This window comes from Taudactylus pleione, unplaced genomic scaffold (assembly GCF_031769625.1).
Source record: "Taudactylus pleione unplaced genomic scaffold, aTauple2 ptg000252l, whole genome shotgun sequence".
NCBI classification, from domain to species: Eukaryota; Metazoa; Chordata; class Amphibia; order Anura; family Myobatrachidae; genus Taudactylus; species Taudactylus pleione.
Genome location: NW_028284654.1, coordinates 2405737 through 2421617, shown reverse-complemented (window position 1 = coordinate 2421617; position 15881 = coordinate 2405737).

Genomic DNA, 15881 nt, shown 5'->3' with positions numbered 1-15881 from the left:
ACTGTGCGTGTGCCATTTTCCCTGTGATTTCTGTAGTGCACATGTTCTGAGCTCCGGAAACATGGCGCTTGCTCCCTTTCCTGGTGATATTTGCAGCACTGATGAAGAGGTAAGTATTGTGACTGGTTGCAGGGTGTGCCGTATGGGCCCCCAGGGACCCGGGTACACGACACACCCTGCACCCAATATAGATACGCTCATGGCTGCTATATTATATATGGTCACGTCAATCTATTTACATTACTTATGTAGCCCCTGTGTCCCCAGGCAACTCAATGTACCCGGTGGGAGAGGAGCGATAGACTGCAGTGGAGTCTTTTACCTTTTCCTGATTTTACAATACAGTTCCTCCACATGAGTCATCTGCCATGGTTTTACTCTGGAGACGCCCTCTCCACACTCCCTAAAAATGATTCACAGGTAAAGGGGATACGCTGCTTGGCAGGTTAATGTAAAAGCTTTGGTACCTAATGGCCTGAAGCCTAATAAGTAGCGGGCGCGGTGTATAACAGGTGAGAACAAGGGAAGAGTAAAGTAACCGCAACATGGTAACAAGATACCACATACCCCTTTCAGACATACGACCCGGGAAATTTCCTGCTCAGACCCAGGAATTTCCCCTGTGTAAAATCCTGGGTATTTGGTGGAGACCCCCCTTTCACACTACATAGTCTACCCGGGAAATTCCCGGGTAGACCCCTTTCAGACACAAGCCGGGTATTTCTGTTTTATACACACTGGATGTATTCCCCACCTCTCACTTCCTTCTCTGACACGTCAGCGCCACAGCCTAATCCGGACATGTCCCCCGAGATGTGCTAGGGGAGAGCGGGGGACTAGCCAGGCTGGAGCCAGTACTGCCATTCTGTAATGGGTCCCCGGGCTGCAGTGACAGGGGAGGCCCACTCTTGGAGCCAGGTTGATGGCGCTGTGCTAGAGCCGAGCTTGGTGACCCCGTGAAACCCCCGCCCCAGTGACCCGTAGCCACCTCTTCTAGCATCCTGCCCCCTCGCATTGCCCCTCGCAATAGGGGCAGTAGTGGCGGGAGTGTGGACGGGTGGTGAACAGCAGCGCTGAGCGTCCCATAGGACGCTCTGCGCTGCCAACTCAGAGCAGCAGCGCTGAGCGTCCTATAGGACGCTCTGCGCTGTCAGCTACATGTCAAATCTGCTTGGTGCTGCCCGGGAGTAGTAAATTCCTGGGTAGCACCATTCAGACAGAGGCAGGGTAATTTCCCTGGTCGATTGCAGGGGCGGCTACCCGGGAACGTGTTCCCGGGTAGGTACCTTTCAGACAGACTTGGCTTCCCGGGAATTTGGCTGAGGCAGGCCAAATTCCCGGGAATCTCGAGATGTCTGAAAGGGGTATTATTTGTAGAGTAACAATAATTGAACAATGGTGCATAGCATTAATATCTGACAGCAATAAGACATTGAGATGTTTAGAACTTGAGATAAAATCTGAGTGTAAATCACATTAGCACTTTCAATGCAATAGAAGAATATCGGTGATGATAAGAAGACACTTAAATGCAGATAACTGTTAAGCAGGGTAATATACTGGGGTCAGAAAAAGAAGGAGAAAACTTTATATCAGTAAAATGTAATGTAGTGGTCTATGCAGTGTAACAGGGTAGCGTGCTAGTAAAAATGAGGCTGCACTTTTAAGCTGTGTACACTATGTGCCGACGGATCCACCAATAGGTGGATCTGCTGAAACAACGGCCGATCAAGTAAGCTATACAGACTTACTGATCGGCCGCTCGGTGTGTTCCCTGACATCACAGATGGGCAGACATTTGAATTTTCCCGCCCAGCTGTGACGTCAGTCCCTGCAGCAAGTGTACGGGCGATTGGCTGACCACCCATACACACAGATAAATGCGCCGATATATCGGCCATCTGCTGTACTGCAGAGCAGATGCGATATGTCTGTGAAGGACGTTGTTCACAGACATATGGGGGGTACAGACCTGCCAACGCACTCGCGATATATCAGCCGCTCAATCATACGGCTGATATATCGCCCAGTGTGCATCCAGTTTTAAACGCCCTACGGTCACGGAGCCTAAATTCAATGAAATAAATACATGATATATGGATGGAGAAGCTAACACAAATGGCAAGTTTATATTCTAGGCCATAAATTGGTTTAAACCCTAAAAAGGTGAAGTAGCAAAAAACCCCATATTATTACCGTAATTATATCAATAAAAATAGTAACAATTCTGAAGAATGTCACCGCGATTAGAGTTAACGCGCAAGAGAAAGAGCAAGAGAAAGAAGCCTGATACATGGAGTAGTTATACCAATATTAGTGTTATTATAAGGAGGACAATATGGCAGCACGGACAACTGTGGATTTATCCCACACAAAGAAATACTATTATATCAACATGTGCAGATAAATGTAATGGAAATGTGTCAGAGGAGAGCCCTGGTTTAGCAACAAATGTAAATCTATAGAATAAGAAATAAGGATGAGGGGAGGGTTAGTCCCAGGCAAAGTAAGTCCGTACCATTATCTTAAACAGACTGTCACGGGTTAGGTATGAAATATCGGCAGTCGGGATGCCAGCTGTCAAAATACCAACAGCAGCATCCCAATGCTCAGTGGGCCTGATTCAGACCCGGTCGCAAGCGCTGAGCGCTCGCAACCGAGTCGATGATGGCCCACAGCGCATGCGCACGACGGAGCCGGCTCCGTCGTGCGCATGTGCGAGACCCAGCTACCGACGGGCAATCCCTCGCTCCGGATCTCGCACCAAAGGGGGCGAGCTGTCGATGTTGAGTGACAGCTCTCCCCCTTTGGTGGGCAGGCCGGGGGATGGCTGTCCAAACGGAGGCATTCCTGAGGGAACGCTTGCCGTTTGGGGGCGAGTGATGTCAGTGGAGAGCTTCCGGCTCTGTTAGAGCCGAAAGCTCTCTGGGGCTTGCGATGAACGAGACCCTACCACAACCGGGTCTATGGTGGCCCACAGCGCATTCGCACGACGGAGCCGGCTCCGTCGTGCGCATGCGCGAGACCCAGCTACCGACGGGCAATCCGTCGCTCCGGATCTCGCACCAAAGGGGGCGAGCTGTCGATGTTGAGTGACAGCTCGCCCCCTTTGGTGGGCAGGCCGGGGCGGTGGCTGCCCAAACGGAGGCGTTCCCATGGGAAAGCCTACCGTCTGGGTCTGGCCCCACTGACATCACAAGTGATATCAGTGGGAGAGCTTTCGGCTGTTAGAGCCGAAAGCTCTCGGGCTTGCGATGAACGAGACCCTACCACAAGGGTTTCGTTGCAAGCCCGATGGTCGCAATGGTCTTGACCATCGCGACCATCAACCTGGCCGCTTGCTATAGCTGTGGGTGGTCCTGCTCTGAGCGCTCTGTCAGAGCGACCGGGTCTGAATCAGGCCCAGTATACCAACAAGCGTGCGGTAACTATGCTAACCCTTCCTTCTTCTCCCCCTAACCCTAACCCTTTGTTCCTGCATCCTAACCCTCCCCGTTAGTGCCTAAACCTATCCCTCCCCCTTGGTGCCTGAACCTAACCCTCCCCCTTTAGTGCCTAATACTAACCGCCCCCCCCAGTGGTGCCTAAACCTACCCCCCCCACCACGTAGTCTAAGCCTATCCCCCCCGTGGTGCCTAAACCTAACCCTCCCCTCCCCCCATGGCTAACACTTAACCCAGCGCTGCGATACTTATATATGGGATGCCAGCTGACGGGATTTTGCAGTCGGCATCTGAACTGGTGTCGGGGTTCTGGCACCGGTGTTCTGTCCCGGGTCAGTATTCCGGCACCAGCATCCCGATCGCAGGTGTAATAACTACATCCCCTGTCACACATACAAGGAGAAACCTGTAGGACTCTTTGAACACGAATCAGCCTTGTAATGACCTCCCCACCATACGGAAACATACATATGGTAGAAGCTATAGCCGTAGCAGAAACCTAGAACAATGCCTAAGAGATGGGACAGGTAGCAGGCAAGTGGAACACTACTGTTCATCTTCCAATTAGAAGCAACATTATTATAGTAGCCCTCTTTGGCTTCTATGGGCAGCAGCCGATGCAGTCCCTAAAAGCCTGGGCTTCTTGTGTATTTGGCGCATGCACACAAGCCACACACTCCAGTCTAGCACTAGCATCTCCACTTCCAAAACCCTGCACTTAGTAAATATACTCCTAAGACTGGGGGTTGATCGAGGTGATTTCACATCAGAGAGCAGGTTTAATATAAGGTGAGGTACTGGGAGGCTGGGTGCAGGGCCGTAGCTAGGGTAGTGCGGCCGGTGCCATCGCACTGGGCACCACAGGTCAGGGGGTGCTGTCTGGGCCTGTCAAATTTCTGTTTATTATCATTCTCACTTGTAGCTTCCTCTTATTTCATCCCCAGCATCTCCTGGCCTCTCCTATCTCTTCCCTGGCCCTTCCCCATGAGGCCATGGCCCTTTTTGGGGTGCATTATGTCCCTTTAAAAAATGAGGGTTTGCCAATGCTCTTTCTGGCACAGGGCACCAAAAAGTCTAGTTACGGCTCTGGCTGGGTGCAGGCAGTACAGGAGAGTTCTAGTAATTCTGTAGCAAGCATAGGAGCCCAGCAGGCCATCAGGGGGGTAGGGGAGACTGAGCCCCCAGCACAGCCCTGTATCACTCACTGCTGCTAGCCCCGGCGGGAACCATCCTCCTCTGTTCCGACTCCTCCGAGTCCGGCGAGTAGCTGGCAGCAGGAAGCATTTGTTCCTACTGGGCTGGTGCCCTCTGCTGGATGACGCTCTACGCACCAGTGTAGTCAGAGTGACGGCCGGGCAGGCCCTGGTCTAGACTCTAATTCTTCCCCAACTCACCCAAGGTTGCTGACACATATTACAAGGTTCTATGTACATTTGCTTGAGTCCTTAAGGCTAGCTGTGTTATCCATGGGGGATGGAGTCAGGATGTAGACGGATGTCGGCTGCCGATATCCCAACGCCGGAATCCCGAACAGGACCAAGATTCTGCCCCCGGCATCCCGATGAGGATGAAGATACCAGTGTCGACATCCAGAAAGTAAGTATCCGGCTTACCTTCACTGTTAGCTCGGGGATGGGGGGAAATTCAGTTTAGGGACCCCCAGGGGAAATCAGGGGCTAGGCGCCCCCCGGTGAGGGTTAGGCTATGGGGAGGGGGGTTAGGCAGGCCCCGGGAGGGTAAGGTTGAGGGTGCGGGAAGGGGAGGTTAGGGCTAGGCACCACCGGGGAGAGGTTAGGGTTAGGATAGAGGGGGAGAATTAGGGTAGTTACCAGCCGTAGTCAGGATCTTCAACAGTCTGGCTTCTGGCGTCTGTATTTGATATGGCGGCTGAGATATCATACCCAACCCATCCATGGATGTGTCAGTATCTCTTATCTATTTGGATATGTGTACATAAAAAGCAACATCAACACACTTCAGGCCTGGTTCTGAGTTGAACACAAGCGCCAACCTATGCGGAGATCCGTGGCTGCCAGATTTACGGCCTTGTGGTAATGCGAGTATCCGTCATTTACACCCACCCTATGCTGGGTGCAAGCGTTCCGTCTGCAAGATGCCCGTCTGCTCCGTACAGTACACGCACCGCACATGAGCATGGGAGTCTGGCTACACTCCTATGAGCAGCATGATTTCAGCCGCCGAGACCCCACCGTTTCACAGGTATGTGCCATCTGTTTATTGCCTATTGCGGGGCATGCACACCCTGCCAGGGGCGCCCGTTTTTGGATTTGTGTCTGATTCAGAGAGAGGCCTTTTGTTTTTTTATATTGGCTACTGAGCGTCTCATGTAGCTTTAGATGTATTTTATATCAAAATGCGTCAATAAAAGATTTGTCCACTCTGCAAAGGCCATAGAGGCACTAGGTTGATATTAGGCATACATTAACCATAGAGTAATTACTTCTACTCCTTCATAGGCGATTAGAAGTGCAAGATCTGGCTCTGTGTTTGCATTGTTACTAATTGAACTAAAGCAATTAAGTAGCTATTAATTGGAAACACTCACACAGCTGGGGATAGGTATGGGATGCCTGTGTTCGAGATCCTGGCAGTCAGAATCCCGACGCCGGAATCCTGACCAGGTCACAATGCCGACGCCTAATGGTAAGTACTCCTAACCTAACCCCTACCCTTAACCCCCCCTAGTGCCTAAACCTAACCCTCCCCCTAGTGCCTAACTCTAGAGATCCCAGCAGTCGGGATTCTGACTGCATTCCTCACAGCTATTGCCTTAAGCTTGGCACACACTAGGTTGACTTGACGGCCGACTTGTATACACACTTACTGATCATCCGTTCGACATGTCGCCTTGCCATCACATTTAAATGCCCGCCCAGCTGTGATGTCAGTCCCTGCAGCAAGTGTACGGGCAGTCGGCTGGCCAGTTGCGCTCCTATATCTGCAAATATATTGGCCATCGGCTGTGCTGCACAGCCGACATGATACGTCTGTGAATGATATTGTTCACAGGGATACACACCCCGCCGACGCACTCGCGATATATCGGCCCACTGTGTACTCAGCATTACCCGTCTGAGCGCATTTGGAATCTTTTTGCTTCTTTGATACAATGGTTGTAAGGCTTCAAAGTAAGAGATGCAAACAGACAGATATGTATAGCCACGATGCAAATAAATCAGATGGAAAAGGTCATCCGCAATCATAAAGCGTCTAGCTAATGCCGCTGATCGTCATCATTCGGCGCAAGCGATCCGTCTGAGGCAGACCTAGACCCGACACCATCAGCAGTGGGATATATGACCGCTCCCTTGCTGTATTTTCCTTATTCCTGCACGCACCTTCCCTCTTTTTGTGTGTGCATGCACCGTATGGAAATGTGTATTTTACATCAATAAATTAAAAATTAATACGTTCCATAAAGCCCTGAATCATTAATAAATGTCCAGCTATACAATAAACATTTTATAATGTATGACTAACGAGCATTTTTTTTATTACAGGAAATGAATCCAGAGACGGTGGCTGAGGGAGTTAGTAGGGTGGGAGGGACTGGAACACACAAGAACCATACTAAAACTGAGGTGCCTGTGGCTGGGTATATAGGAGGATGGACCCAGTGCATCCTGGGAGCAGCAAAGCTTTAACTGCGTTGTCCCAGTGGATCCAAATCCAGCTATACCCCAAGGTCAACTCTGTGGACCCCCTATGGACCCTGAAGTAGAAATACAGGGTTACAGACATGACAGATGGTAGAATATATAGCAATGCATAGATAGTAACAGTAGTTTAAGTCATGCAGTGGAAGCGGTATCCTTAAGCAGTAGCATAGCCACAGAACGCAGTAACAATATTGAAATAACAACATTATAAAAATACTGCTGAACAGATGCTTCATAGGGCTTAATGAAGAATGTAAATGTAAATATGAGGACAGAGGTAGGGAGGGAGAGAGGGTGGGGATCCTGTCCGGCTGGTGCAATCCGCAAATTATATGGGAAGTGGCTCAGAGAGTCTAATTGTAAGCTAATGTGCAGAGATAAGAGACAGACACTATGTTTATAGCCCCTGGTGGGGGTAAATATTTACAAAGATGCAGAGTCGGAAATCATTAGCCAATTGATTATATAAATACCAAGTAGTGGAATTCAATGTAAGTACCCCATTTGGTTTAACATTTTTCGACTCTCAAGATACGAGGTGTGGCTATTAACCAACGAGACTGTACTTGTAAAAAAAAATAAACCATACTGTGTGAGTTAATAGGGAGTGGGGGAACATTGACCTTGGACTATCCCAAAACGGTTTTGCAAGTTTCACCCCTCTCGCACAGATAGTTTGCTGTCACACAGCGTTGGCAGAAGTTGTGTTTTTCCCGTGTGTCGTAAATATGCTTAGTTAAAAAGTAGAGCAACGTGTTAACTTCAAATTTTTAGTTCAGGTGAACAAAACGCCCACCGAGGCTTGCGGGGCAGATTCTATGTCACGTGTGTGTGTTTAAGTGGCACAAAAGATTTAGTGGCAGTCGTGAGGATGTCGAAGACGATGAACGTCCCGGAAGGCCTTCCACATCAAAAACAAATAAAAAAACGTTGAAACAATGAGAAAACTGTCCGAATTGATCGTTGACTCAGCATCCGAATGATAACAGAAATGGTAAACATCCATAAAGAAACTGTTAGGCAAGTTTTGCATCAAGATCTTAACATGACAAAAGTTCGTGCTAAGATGGTTCCATGGCTTCTCAGTGAAAATCGAAAGCGAATTTGTACAGACATTTTGGAACAAATTCAAGAGGATTTATATTTTTTTAGATAAAGTTATTACCTGTGATAAAACATGGAACTTCCAGTACGATCCCAAGACTAAACGTCATTGTCTATGCACTGGATGACACCATTATCACCATGAAAGTAAAAAAAAGCAAATCCAAATTTAAAGCTGTTACTGTTCTCTTTGATATCAAGGGTGTTATTTTGGAACTATGGAGAGAAGAGTTCACCCTCCAGTGCCAGGTTATATAAAGATGGGAATGTCAAAAAACCATCCAGCTATATACAGTATGTCAGAAGAGCAGAGCTTGATAAAAGCTGCTATGTCCAGAAAGCCTATACTACCACGATTTATTATTGCTAGGTTGTGGTTCGTTCCTGACTGCCCCGATACTCACAATTGGCGGGCTCTGGTTAATGACAATGCCGATTATGAACGTTATGTTTATGCCAACAGGAAGCTACTCCTAAATTTCAGAAATTGTGGGACTGGTGGGCTCAGTCCCATCTTGGGCTTCGTAGATCCATACCAAATGTTCCTGTGTAATGTAAGGTTTATGTTTTATTTTAATTGCCTTCTATATTTTCCCTCTTTTTCCCATTTCTTCATTCTTACCTTTCCACGCGCTGGTCACACATTCTTTTGTTTCCCATATTTTGTGTTGGTTATTGCCATAATGCGCCCCCCACCCCTATAACCGTTATTTGCTTTTCTTGCTGTAATACTTTTTTGCAATGACAGCTTGTTCTCATTTCTTTCCTTTGCTATTGCTGTTTTGTTTTCTTCAGAGCCGTAACTAGACTGTTTGGTGCCCTGTGCCATAAAGAGCATTGGCTTGCCCCCCCTATTGTTTTAAATAGGGAGATAACAATCCCAAAAAAGGGCCATGGCCTCATGGGGAAGGGCCAGAGAAGAGGTAGGGGAGGCCAGGAGATGCTGGGGATAAAATAAGAGGAAGCTACAAGTGAGAATGACAATAAACAGAAAACTGACAGACCCAAACAGCGCCCCCTGCCCTGCGGTGCCCTGTTCCATGGCACAGGTTGCACTACCCTAGTTACGGCCCTGGTTTTATGTATCATCTGTGAACCTTTAATAAGACTACCTGAATTACATAAAATAAAAGTTCATGGAGGAAAGAACTTGTACATGGCAGGGCTCGGAACACGGTCAAACGCCTTTTCCACATCGAGCACAAGCACTTAGGATGGAGATTTTAGTTCCTGGATTCTGTGAATTAAGTCTGACGTCCAACTTGTATTATTGGGGCTTGGTAAAAGCTCTGGTATATAAATATTAGGTCTTGTCCTGTTTTCTATGTCCTGTTTCTCCTTGTAAAGGAGTTGCTGGAAATAGGACTTCTTTGCCCATTGTAGTCAAGCTGGTCTGTATGTGAGCCCATGTCTGACAGTTCAGTTGTAAAGCTATTGCACTCTGTACTTGTTTGCATACTTGCCGACTTTCTAGCTGGCCCCTCTGGGGGCATGGCATGGCGTAGGTGGGTGGTGCAGGGGCGTGCTGGTACAATTGTGTCATTGTGACCCCGACACTCCCGCTATACAATGTCGGGATTACTAGCATTATAAAGTGGGGGGGATGGGGTTACGATGATGCTGGAAGCTCCGGGAGACTTAAAAACTCTTCTGGTCGGCTGGGATGGCCACCGGAGATTCGGGAGCCTCCCCGCCAGTCCGGGAGAGTAGGAAAGTCTGCTTATTGCCATCTTTATTTTACCTCTAGTAAAACACCTTTTCTACCGCCTTGAAAATCCCAGGTTTTTGCACATGAACACACAACAACACAGGTAGAAACGGCTCCACGTGGGTAAAGTCATCCAGGAATCGTTCCCGGTTAGCCAGCAGTGTTTTACACGGGAAGGACCCGGGTGAGCTGCAGTGGAAGCAGTTAAGCCCTTCCGACCCGGCTCCCATTTACAGCACGGGAAGAGATGCATTCTGGCCCAAGGAGATGATGTAATCTCCAAGCGCCGATTCTTTACCAATGTGTAGTGTGAACGCCGCCGATCCGGGAATAACCCAGATCCGCACCGTGGTGGAAAAGGGGTCTGTCCTGGTTTGGAACAGCGTTCCAAATCCCTGGTAAGACCCAGGACTTTGGTGGAAAAGTGGTATAAGAGGGAGACAATGGGTCTAATTCTGTTGGGAGCAAGAAAAAGCCAGTCACTTTGTACCTGGGTAACACCATATTGCACTGCAGGTGGGGCAGATGAAAAAGTGCAGAGAGATTTAGATGTGTGAGGGGCGTGTTCAAACTCAAATCTAAATTGCAGTGTAATAATAAAGCTGTCCAGCATTTGTGGGCTACATGCAAAAGCAGCCAGTATTTACCCTGCATACAAAAATAATATATGTATTTGCAGCCCTTGCACTGCAACATGGTTTGTTCAGGTGCACAGCTACTTGCACTTTTATGATTTATTCCCAATTCAGAATTGGGCTCAATGGCCCTGATTCAGAGCCGGACGCTCTGAATCAGGACCATCCTCCATTAACATGGAGCGTCCTCCTGGACGCTCGTATAGCTGTGGGTGACCACCCACAGCATATACGAGCGTGCAGGATGATGGTCGCGATGGTCTTGACCATCGCAACTGCGAGCAACAGCCTGCGGTTGAGTTTTTCAACCGCAAGGCCAGGAGTGATTTCAGGGGGGCCGGCTTCAGACGCTAGGTGTTCCCTTGGGAACGCCTCCATCTGGCAGGCACGCCCACCTTTGATGAGACACTCCGAGCGAAGGAAAGTCCCTCCGTTGTGCGCATGCGCAGTGCGGACCATCGACCCACTTGCGAGCGGACAGCCGCTCGCGAGTGGGTCTGAATGAGGGCCAATGTCTCCTATTGTTGCTGGAGCTGAATTATGGTTATCTGAATCAGCACTAGGTGAGCTCTTTAGGAATTTTTTTTTTCTTGCCTTTCGACATGACATGGTAGGTCACCCCAGATTGTTGGCGTCCCATCCCTCCCAGAGGCCTCGGTGCAGATTAAAACTTAATGAAGCAAGACAGAGACTGCTGGTACCCAGTCTAGGCAGCCATTTTTCTGGAGTGTGCATATGCGACCCCTTAATTTGTGAATATTTATATATATATGTGGCAGGTGAAAATGGGCACCATGAAGCGCGAAAAAGTGCCCGTCCAATCACAGGTTTCGGTAGTGGTCATAGTCCTATGTTCTAAAGAATGAAGTAGGGTAACATGGGGGCGTAATAATTTACTTGCTGACTCACAGCACTGAGGTTTTGGGTTTGATTTCCACCAAGGTCCTACCTGTGTTGAGTTTGTATGTTCTCTCCATGCGTGGGTTTCTTCCGGGTGCTCCAGATTCCTTTCACATTCTAAAAATATACAGGTAGGTTGGCTCCTGACAATATTACCCCTTGTGTATGTGTGTACACTTGGTAGGGAATATAGATTGCAAGTTCGACAGGGACTGATGTGAATGACTAAACACTATCTGTAAAGTGCTGCAGAATATCTGTGCGCTATATAAATAGCTGTTAATGAATAAATAAATGAGGTAGGAGAGATTAAAACAGATACAGCCAATCAAAAAGTGCAAAATTTTGCCAGTGGAGGATCCATAATATACCAATTTAGCATAACCCAACCCCATTCTGCAGCCTGATTGGTGGATGGCGATGGTAACGCACCAATGTGCTACATCGGCTGCACACTGCATGACAGGGTCTGAGGTCATCATCACATAGTTATACCGGGACCATGGTACCTACAACATACATGTTGGTAGAAGGTAGGGACCACACCACTCTGAAATTGACATAAGCCTATGAGGCCATACTTTCAAAAAGATTTATTCCAAAAAGGATGTATTTGTGCAAGATAAATAGCGGTTGTATGATTCGTTCTCACTTTTACCATTATAGGACTATTGCTCCAAACAGAGGCAGATATCATAAACATTGGTATTCACTATATTCATTCTACCCAACCTGCCCTGAGAGCTAATTCCTTTTTTTTACATTGTTACCTACAAGATACGTCTCCTGAGAAGCATATTTGGGAATGCGTAAAGTCTCATTAGGGGGGAGATGTACTAATCCTTGGAGAGATATAAAGTGGAGTTATAAAGTACCAACCAATCAGCTCCTGCCAAGTTATTGGCTGTTTTTGAAAAATCACTTATGAACGGATTGGTTGCTACTTTCTCTCTCTCCAAGGCTCTTACTATACAAACCCCTAACGTTTGCCCATCCCTATTCTCAATGCAGGGGCATATCTTCCGATTGGCCAGAACGGCACTCGCCAGGGGCGCCGGCTGGTGTGGGGGCGGCAACGCTACCCGGTAGTGCCACCCACGACCAGTTCTGTCAGAAGTATCAGCGCCAGACAACAAGGGAGGGGGGAGTGTTCGCTGCTCGTACAGCCACCACGGTATCTGTTTACTAACTGCCAGAAGGGGAGTCCCCCTACTTTGTCTGGGGCACTCGGACCCCTAGATACATCTGTCTCAAAGTGTAAGGGGCAGAATGTCTAAGATATACAACACCCCTTTCTTGGTATGTTTGACCAGCACGGAAACGCACCCCACAAACGGACTGCCGCCCATCTCTAAATGAGGCCCTTAGCTGTTAGATCCTGACAATCTCAATCCTCAGCCTGCTAGATGGGTGGGAATGTTTGTCTGAGAACACGGATTGCATTGACAGAGTCAGTCATCGCCCAGGGCTACACTGGTTTCTGTGATATGATGAATTCGCTCATTTTCACGCGAGGAAGCTTGTGGGATGTTGCCGGTAGCAAAAAAAAACACAAAAAACCCCCAGTGCTAATCGTCACAACGCAACCAGCCTAATGTGCCAGGCTGAGAGACACAAGAGAACGTTATGAGGTTTCTCTTCTTATAAAGCTAGAACTGACAGCAACAAAGTTCTCATGACATGAAGTTCTGCAATGCAGTTAGGCGAGGCGATATATACTCACATGACACATGGAAATCTCAATATGTGCAATGTGAGTAAGCGATTACAGGCTCAGGCAAGTCTGGGAGTATCAGAGGCAGAGTATGCTTCCCTTAACTTGGGTCACAACCTCCATCGTCATATCAATGTGAATCAGCACTTACTGTATACTTTTGTCCTGGGTCCTAATGAGTCACAGTAACTCATGCTAGCTGGCGAAATAGGTCATTGCTAAAGTTCTCACCTAATGACTCAGAATTTGGTTTAATAATTGGATAATACATTGTGTAAGAGCAGTATGTTTTCACAGAGACAGACGTGACTACGGTCTGTGATCTCTAACCTCAGGAGTCTGGAAATTGAATAATTATGAGGATTAACCAAAGGGCAACGCCACGCTCAGGGATGCATTGAGAATCTGCTGCTCAGTGTAACGCCATCATTTCCAGATCAGCTCCCTCCTCCTAACATGACAGCCGCTGTACAGGAGTGAAAGCGCATGGCGGACACACCTAGGCCGTGAAAGCTAAATTTAATAAAGGTTAAGGAGCCCGGGCCAGCCCACTAATGGCACTCATACCCACCATACTTCTGGCAAAAGCCAGATTGGGCATTTCAGTTAAAAATCTGAATGTCTTACTTCACCTCTTGTGGTGTGACCCTGCAACCTGAGGCTATATTGGGGGTGCAGCCCGGTCAGAGCTGGCATAGCCAATCAAGTCCCAATTTATTTATTTTTATTTTAAGGGGGGGAATTGCAAGATGTGATATACAACATAGTAATCAACATAGCATGAAAACTACCGAGGCAGGAATAGGACAGGCATATTGTCTTGTGCAACTACCTTGTTCTTTCATGGTTCGAGCCTCCGCTTGTCCTGATTTTCTGGCATGGAAAACACACCGACACCGATTACTTTACATCATTCTTCAAGTCCTGAATCACCAAGACTAGGAGAATCAGTAAAACTTGGTTTCTATATCGGGATGATGGGAACATTATCTATATAAAAAATGTTTTTAATGATTAACAACTATCCCATACACTGTATTAATACAATCAGGAAGTATTTGAACGAGGGGCATCTAGTTGAACCCGATCATCCGCTAAATGCCCCACATGGTGTTCCCACAGGAAATGTCAGAACTATGAATAATGAATCCGGTAATTAAAGTCTCAAAGGTGCTGGGGAAGAGATTTCCATGGATATGGCAACGTCTGTCTGAACATCTCTCGAACTCCCTCCGTTCTCCATGCTGGGCTGTATAAGAACTGCAGGGGATCAGGGCCTTGCTGTATCAAGAGAGGTTCAACATCAACATTTTCCCCCTATCCCAATTCCTGATATGATCACTCATCTGTCAGATTCGGCTTTTTCCCCCTTTATACGGTTTATGGTAAAAAGAAAATGCCGTAAACATTGCGCCCAGCATGCATATAAAAATAGGGATCTTTCCCAGGACAAATCTATAAGGACCTAGAAGTCTCTGTGGAATTAGGGATAGCTGGAAGCCGGGACTCTTCTAGTTCCTGTGGTTCAGTAATGTTGGCAGAGATTACAATATTGTTTTTTTTTTTCTATTTAGTAGCATTAAAAATAAAACTGCTGTTTTGATAAATTTAGATTTAATATCTATAAGTAAATCAACTTAAAAATCTTCACTATGCATACATTACATTTGACTGAATTCTGTAACTACATTATGCATATGTCATGTCAACTGGAACACATACCATTTAGCTTGGCTGGATTTCATTGGAGTCTTCGCATACATTTGGAGACACTGAAATGAATAGGTCCATTGGCTTTCAATGTAGTGTGTGTGTGTGTGTGTGTGTGTGTGTATACACACATACAAAGTATCCCCCTCGAAGCTATAACAGTCCCAATGGTGAAAAATAGGCGGCACTCCGATATAGAAACTTGATACGATGTATTAAATCCACAACATGACAACACAAAAAGTGGTCAACGTTTCAAGGCCAACTCAGGACGTATGTGTAAGACGTCCTGAGGAAAAGGTCCTGACTTGGCGTTGAAACGTTGACCACTTTTTGTGTTATGTTGTGGATTTAATACATCGTATCAAGTTTCTATATCGGAGTGCCGCCTATTTTTCTCCATTGGGACTCTTATAGCTCCGAGGGGGGATACTTTGCTCGTATCTTATTTACAGGAAGGCACCCAGAACATTTATGATACACAGTGTGTCAAGTGCCGAACTATTGGATGATAATATATATATATATATATATATATATATACACACACACACACACACACACACGTATATACAGGCATATTGTTTTGTTTTTCATCTTCAGGTTTCGAGCTAATTTAAAGTGCCCGAGAATGTGATCATTTAGTCGGACGTATTTTCATCAAACCATACATGTAAAATGCGTGTGACAAAAATGACGTGTTAATTTTCTGAATAGAATATACAGTAATTTCAGATATGTGTAATTCAGCCTGGTCATGCTTTAAATGTCTCACGATATGGCCACACACAGGAGCCAGACACCAGCATCAATGTTGGGACTCGGCAGCGGGAAGGTTCCTCTTGTTCATGTAGTCTCGCTTCAGCAGTTACAAGTCACAGAGTCATCAAAAATTTGGTAAATGGCAGAAAGCAAAAAGATCCAAACCTTAAACTTATCTTGTTCTAGAAAAGTGGACACCCCAATGGCTCAAGCTTAAAGATTTAG